We start from the raw sequence: 7568 nt of genomic DNA, 5'->3' as shown, positions 1-7568 counted from the left end.
TAGTTTCACTTTTTCTCAAACAGATGTGTAGCACAATTTGTTGAATGTTCCCACTGGATTTTAAAAAACGATTCAACATAAACTCTCATTGTGGAATCCACTTGTAGATTACAGCACTTAAGTAAACAGAGCAGATTATTAGGAATGTTAATGCTCCTCTGTTGAGTAATCATGCTCACAACCCAAAGAGTTTAAGTGATCTCTCCTCAGCTAGATGGGGTGTGAGGGATTTTCCAATTAGTTACTGACAGTATAACTCAAGGCAAACTGATGTTGACCAGCCTCCACTCTGACTTTCCATTCTGGAGAGAACCAGGTGCTTGGGTTCATCTTTTCCTTAAACAGTGCACTTTCAGGAGAGTTCCAGTTCTTCCACACCTTGGTCAACATTTAGATGGTTAGTCATTTTAATTTCAGCCATCCTGGTACAATGATAACTAATTGTGGGTTAGATTTTTTTTTAAGATTTTATTTATTTATTTATTTGACAGAGATAGAGACAGCCAGTGAGAGAGGGAACACAAGCAGGGGGAGTGGGAGAGGAAGAAGAAGGCTCAGCAGAGGAGCCTGATGTGGGGTTCAATCCCATAATGCCGGGATCACGCCCTGAGCCGAAGGCAGACGCTCAACCGCTGTGCCACCCAGGCGCGCCTTGATTTTTTTTTTTAATTAAGCTTTAACATGAGTTTGGTGTCCTCAATGCTGGTATCCATCCCTCCTCATCTCAATGCATTCTTTCTTTCTTTTTTTTTTATTGTGTCATTCTTTATTTTAAGAATATTTTCAGGGGTGGCACAGTCGGTTGAGCATCCAACTCTTGGTTTCAGCTCAGGTCATGGTCTCAGGCTCATGAGATCAAGCTCCATGTGGGGCTCCCCACTCAGCGGGGAGTCTGCTTGAAATTCTCTTTCCCTCTGCCTCTCCTGCTCATGCTTGCTCTCTCTGTCTTTATCAAATAAATCTGTAAAACTTTATTCTCAGACATTAAAACACAGCCATAATATTATAATCACACCAAAATAAAACATGACCATCAAGAATTCAACCAGTATTCATATTTTCCCACGTATCTCATAAGAGTATTTTTAACTGCTGGCTTGGTCACTTTTTATATTTGAGGCATTAAAATAATTACTCAAATGATTTATCCTGAAATAATAGCCCATGTTAGAAATAATAATAAGAATTTCGACTTTATTTTTTTCCCTTTCTACTTGAACAGCATTCTAAATATACTACATCAATTAGATGTAATATAATATACATTGCTATTTAAGTAGATATTGATACTACTTGATACAAGTCCCTGATGTCATGATAAAGACTTTTTTCTTTTTTTGAGAAAAAAACAGTGCTATAGACCCAGAGCTAAAGAAGAACTTAAAAAAAAATACATGTACATGCCTTAATTACTTTTGAATTCAAACCTGAAGAAAAGTCAGTCTTCAGTGCTATCACATGAAAAGGGAACTTTCTTTGTGTAAATCAGTGATCTTCAGTGTTGTCTTAGACCACCTATTGTTCCCAGGGAGCTCCTCATGTAGTCCAAAGACTGAACCTTTGCATTATTAATGTGTATAGTGCAAGTCTGTCTGTGCTTTGTTTCTGGCTTGCATTAATATTTATTATGTTTAATGAAAGCTAATTATCACCTCTTGAGAGCCGATGGAAAAGAGTTTATTGTATCCAGAATTTTGATGAGGCTTTTGGGCAAGAACTTGATGTACTTGCAGGTCTTCATTGAAATACTACCCAGAGCAGAAAGTATAAAAAAAGCTCGAATACTCAGTCGTCAGTTCCTGTGAGAGGTGTTCTCTGAAGGAAGGAGAGTCAGCAGAGTGGAAAAGTAAGAAAGTGCAAATGTAAAAACTTCTTCTGTAATTAAAATAAGAGAAAGTTACTTTGATCATTTAACAATTTATAAAGTAGACAGTCAAGTAGTTTCTCCTCAATTTTGTAATAAGAAAGTATGAATAGTAAGAAACTTGTAGGGTTAGTACTTAAGGCTCTTAGATAAGAAATTTAAGTTGTAAATATTAATTTTTATCTATGATAATTAATTTTATTTGTTTTGTTGAGTGGGCCATCAGGTGTCCAGACAGTTCACCAAACATTATTCTGGATGTGTCTGTGAGGGGTTTCTGGAAGAAATTAACATTTGAATTGGTAAACTGAGCAAAACAGTTGCTCTCCTTACTATGGGTGGGTATCATCCAATCAGTTGATGGTCCAAATAGAATATTAGGCTGACCTCCCTGGAGTAAAGAGAATTCTTCCTACCTGAGAGTCTTTGAACTGAGATATCAGCTCTTCCTGGGTTTCAAGCCTTCTAGCCTTTGGACTAGAACTACACCACTGGCTCTCCTGGTTCTCATGCCTTTAGATTCAGATTGGAACTAAATCATCGACTCTCTTGGGTCTCTAGCTTGCCAACTCACCCAGCCAGTCTTGGGAATTGCCAGAAATTGCCAAAATCTCCAATTGGTTCTGTTTTTCTTGGAGAACCCTCACTAATATAGTACCTTTCATCCAAAGGGAAAAACTTGAAATTTAGGTTTAAAACGAAAAAGATTTTGTTTTCAACTACTCATATTCAATGAGCAGGATTTATTTTTTTTTTTTTTTAAAGATTTTATTTATTTATTCGATAGAGATAGAGACAGCCAGAGAGAGAGGGAACACAAAGGGGGAGTGGGAGAGGAAGAAGCAGGCTCATAGTGGGAGGAGCCTGATGTGGGGCTCGATCCCACAACGCAGGGATCACGCCCTGAGCCGAAGGCAGACGCTTTAACCGCTGTGCCACCCAGGCGCCCCAATGAGCAGGATTTAAAGACAGACTCTCAAAGCCTTACTTTTCCTTTAATTATATGTGATAAAGCAATGGTTATCTACTGGGCTTCTCTGTCCCATGGCCACAGATTATAAACATGGTCCCAGCATTTATCCTGCCAGTGTCCTTGCTCATAGAAGTCTCAGGGAGGAGAATGGTATGGAGCAGCCAGCCATAACCCATATCCATTTCTTTCTGGAAAAATACACAAAGATATGTGCCTTCCTGGTGGGAAAATTGGGTTCTCCTATGTTGTCTCACCCTATGTGGAAAACACAGAATATGTCTCTGTGTTCCTCATGCGATAGGCTGGCAGCCATTGTGCCTGAATGGTTAGACAGGTTAGACCTACTTCATGAGCCTTGGGGTCTTCCATTCAGTGGAGGAGGAAGTAGGAGGCCCCAATATGACTTCAGGTCTTAATCCATGTCTCCTGCTTTTTTGTAGAGTTCTTTGGAGATTATAAGAGACTATGGGATAAGTAACATAAATGCTTTGGATCCCATTTTTTATTTGTTCTCTGGGGTGATACATTACTGACCATAACCCTGAAAAGGAAGGGCGGCGACAGGCACAATAAATCCTTTTTTAAATCATCCAAATAAAATACCCAAGAGCTAGGTTTCTTTTCATACCAGAAATCTTGACCAGTATAACTGAGGGTGAACTCAGCTCCTTCTTACACATCCGTCTTGGATTCCAACTGCTCTAAAGGTGGCAGAAGACCAAGTCATGTGGGTGCTGGTGAAAGATTCATAGCCTCGAGAGAAAGTTTGGAGCTAGTTTGTGTGTGTGCGTAGGTGTGGGTGTTGGAGGGTGAGACGGAGAAAAGGGGCAGAGAACTATTCTCTCTCCAGGAGTAACTAACACTCACAAGTTTAACAGTTTCGAAAACATTTCATATACTTATTTTTAGTTAAACCTCATGCCAAATTTAGTATGTAAATTAAAATTGTTATCCAGGTTTGACAGGTGAGAAAACTGAACAGTTGTAATTGATCCAAATTCACATAGGCAGTATCGGAAGTGTCCTTCCACCTTACCCTCTGCTCCCCTAGGCTTTTAAAGCAAACCTGGGTATCCATGAATCATCTCCAGGATGGCATAGGCACATATTGAGGAATGAAATAATATGGTCTTATTTGTGTCCTCTTCTGTGCAGGTCTCATGAGAGTTAGCTTAGGTAGCGCTTGAAGAGATCTACAACAACAAAAACCTATCTTCCTGGATTGCCTGGGCTTGGGATCTTTGGTCTATAAAAATCCATTGTCATAAACAGGTAAGAATTGAATTGAAAAATGATGAATCTATAATGTGGAACAGGAACTGTTTTGTTAGGGTTTAGTCATTTCCAGTAGATGAAATGGCATGAACTGCTAGAGATTTAGTAAGCTGAAGGTCATGTTGATTTAATATAGAAATTGTTCAGAACTGTTGTTTTGTTTGGCAAGTTATTTTCTTTAGAGTTTATTCCTTTAATGTTTATTTTTCAATGAGCCATATTGCATACATTCAGGGTTGGACTGAGACATTGTGTGTACCTCAGGAAAGCTAACAATTTGGTGCCTTTAAAAAAACCTAAATCCTTCAAATATTTGGTTAACACTTATTTAGTGGAGCAGAAAGAAACTGCTTTTTTTTATCATAAGAGAAAAAGCTACAGTAAACATTAAATATGCAGAACACAACATTTTAACTTAATTGTAATTATCTTTCATAAGTTTTCAGTTCATAATTAAATAATAAGAGGGGCGCCTGGGTGGCTCAGTCAGTTAAGTATCTGCCTTCGGCTCAGGTCATGATCCCAGGGTCCTGGGATCAAGCCCTGCATCGGGGGTGGGGGGGGTGTCTCTGCTCAGCAGGGAGTCTGCTCCTCCCTCTCCCGTACCCTCTGCCCCTCTTCATGTTTGCGCGCACACTCTCTCTCTCTGAAATAAATAAATAAAATCTTTTTTAAAAAACAAAACGTGGGGCACCTGGGTGGCATAGCAGTTGGGCGTCTGCCTTCGGCTCAGGGCGTGATCCCGGCATTGTGGGATCGAGCCCCACATCAGGGTCCTCCGCTATGAGCCTGCTTCTTCCTCTCCCACTCCCCCTGCTTGTGTTCCCTCTCTCACTGGCTGTCTCTATCTCTGTCAAATAAATAAATAAAATCTTTAAAAAAATAAAAAATAAAAAACAAAACGAAAAAAGCGTAATTGAATAGTAAGAGACTAATATTTTCTGAGTGTTTATTATTTGCTGAGTACTGAATCCTTTATACAATTTATCTCATTTCATGATCAAAACAGTACAATTATTATACCCGATTTCCAAATGATGAAATTGAGACCTAGGTTTTGTAACATGCCAGAAGACACACAGTTTCTACCAAGTGTTAGAAACGGGATTTGAGTGATGCTGGTCTGACTTCAGAGCCCACACACCTCCTCCCTAGAACCCCCTGCCTCTTTGGAGAAGTAGGTCCCTCATGTTCACTATGTGTAGCGGTTACATGCTTATAGGTAAAACGTCTAGTTCAAATTATGTTTAAACATTCTTTCTGGCTCTCTTGCCAATACAATACATTCTTTCTGGCTCTCTCTTTTCAGTTTTCTTTTGCTAGCTTTGGAACCAAAGAATGTCTTGGGAGGCATATTAAAAGTTTTTCACTTTAGATATTAAAATAAATATCTCATGTCCCATAAACAGCATTAAGTGAGGTACTATTTAGCTTCAGAACTCTGCGGACCACAGTTATTATATGAGTTGATTGTCAGTGTGCTGGCGTCAGGGCTGATGGTGTCGCCTTCCACAGAAATATGTCACCAGAGGAAGAGGAGTGTTATTACTTCTACTGCATTATTGCTAGCTCTACTAATATTATTCTATTTTTATTATTATTTCTATTATTATTTCATCTGTAGGGTGCTATCTAGTTCAGAGGGAACAAGATAAGCTAGAGCTCACCAGAAACACGAGTTAACAGGCACCATTTGAAAACACAGTAATGTTTTGGCACCCCAGAAAACCTGCTCCACAGGTCTGCCCTTAATCTAGCTTTGCACAAATTTAACATAGGAGAAAAAATTCAGTTTTCTAGTCCCTAATGAGACTTTTCACTATTTAAATGTCAATCTGAAAAACCAAAGAGCAAACCAAGAAGCATTACTAATTTTGAATTTGTGGATTGCAGCCTCTATATTCCATACGTAGGAAGATAACTTGTTCAGTGTGTCTAGTAATCTGGTGGGTAGATTATGTGACTATAAGAATAGCCCTCTGTATGCATGTGGACTAAAGAGAAAGGGGATCTTATGGTGATTTGAAGTGAAAAGTGGTAAATGCTAATGGTGATTTGTCTGTAAGTTATATAAATCATCCCCGGTTGGCCTGTTACATGTCTCTGTAATGAATGTTATAATGAATAAGCATGTGGCAGCATTTACAATGCAGAGAGCAGAGCACTGTCTGTTTAAACATAGGCGCTACAGGAAAGAGTTTGCATTATATCCTGACATCTGAATCGCTACCCATCTGTTTTAGAAATTCCCTTCAATTTCATAAACATTTATTGAACACCTACTACAATCAGAGCAGAGTCCTCTGCCAGATGCCTTAGTCATTATAAATATGAGTAAGTCACAGCCCTGGCCTGTCAGGGGAATTAAAACATCTGCAGGAATAATCACAACGCCTGACACGATGAGAAGTCTGCATGATCTCTAGAGAACCTTGGGCATATAGACACAGCTGGCAGCTGGAATTAAAGAAGCTTCCTCCAGGAAGTGATAGCACGGTAAGTAAGGGTATTTCTCGTAAGGGAGAGGAAGAACTGGATGCAGTTGAGAGCGGCCTCTTCTACTTAGCAAATGTTTTAAGATTCATCCATGTTGTAGCATGTATTAGTACTTCATTCCTTTTCATGGCTAAATAATATTCTGTTGTATGTATATACAATGATTTGTTTATTCATTCATCTACTGATGGACTTTGGGTTTTTTTCCAGCTTCTGGCTATTGGAAATTGTGCTATTATGAACTTGCATGTATTTGTGCTTGTTTGATATTTGTTTTCAGTTCTCTTGGGTATATACTTCACAGAATTGTTGGTTCGTTTGGGTCATATGTTAATTCTACATTTAACTTTTTAAGGAATTTCCCAACTCCTTTCCATAGCATCTGAAACATTTTACATCCCTACCAGTGATATTTTAGTGTTCCAGTTTCTCCATATCCTTGATAACACTGTTCTCTCTCTCTTTTTCTCTCTCTCTCTTTCTCCCTCTCTCTTTGGCTCTTGCCACCCCAGTGGGTATGAAGTGGTATCTTGGTTGATTCACATTTCCCTAATGACTAATGTTGCTGAACAACTTTTCATGTACTTGTTGGCCATTTGTATATGTTCGCTGGAGAAATGTCTATTTAAGTCCGTGCCCATTTAGTAATTAGGTTATTTATCTGTGTTTTATTACTGAGTTGTAAGAGCTTTTTATATATTTTGGATACGCAATCTTATCAGCTATATGATTTGCAAATATTTTCTCAATTCTGTAGATTGTCTTTTCACTTTCTTTATAACGTCCTTTGATGCAAAAGTTTTTAATTTAGACAATGTCTGATTTTTTTTTCTTTTATTGCTCACTTACACTTTTGGTGTCATATCTAAGAGTCCATAGCCAAACTCAAAGTAATAAAGATTTACTCCTATCTTTTCTTGTAATAGTTTTATAGTTTCAACTCTTATATTTTTTAAAGAT

The sequence above is a fragment of the Ailuropoda melanoleuca genome, chromosome 7, assembly GCF_002007445.2.
Source record: "Ailuropoda melanoleuca isolate Jingjing chromosome 7, ASM200744v2, whole genome shotgun sequence".
NCBI lineage: Eukaryota > Metazoa > Chordata > Mammalia > Carnivora > Ursidae > Ailuropoda > Ailuropoda melanoleuca.
Note: the sequence above shows the minus strand (reverse complement) of the source record.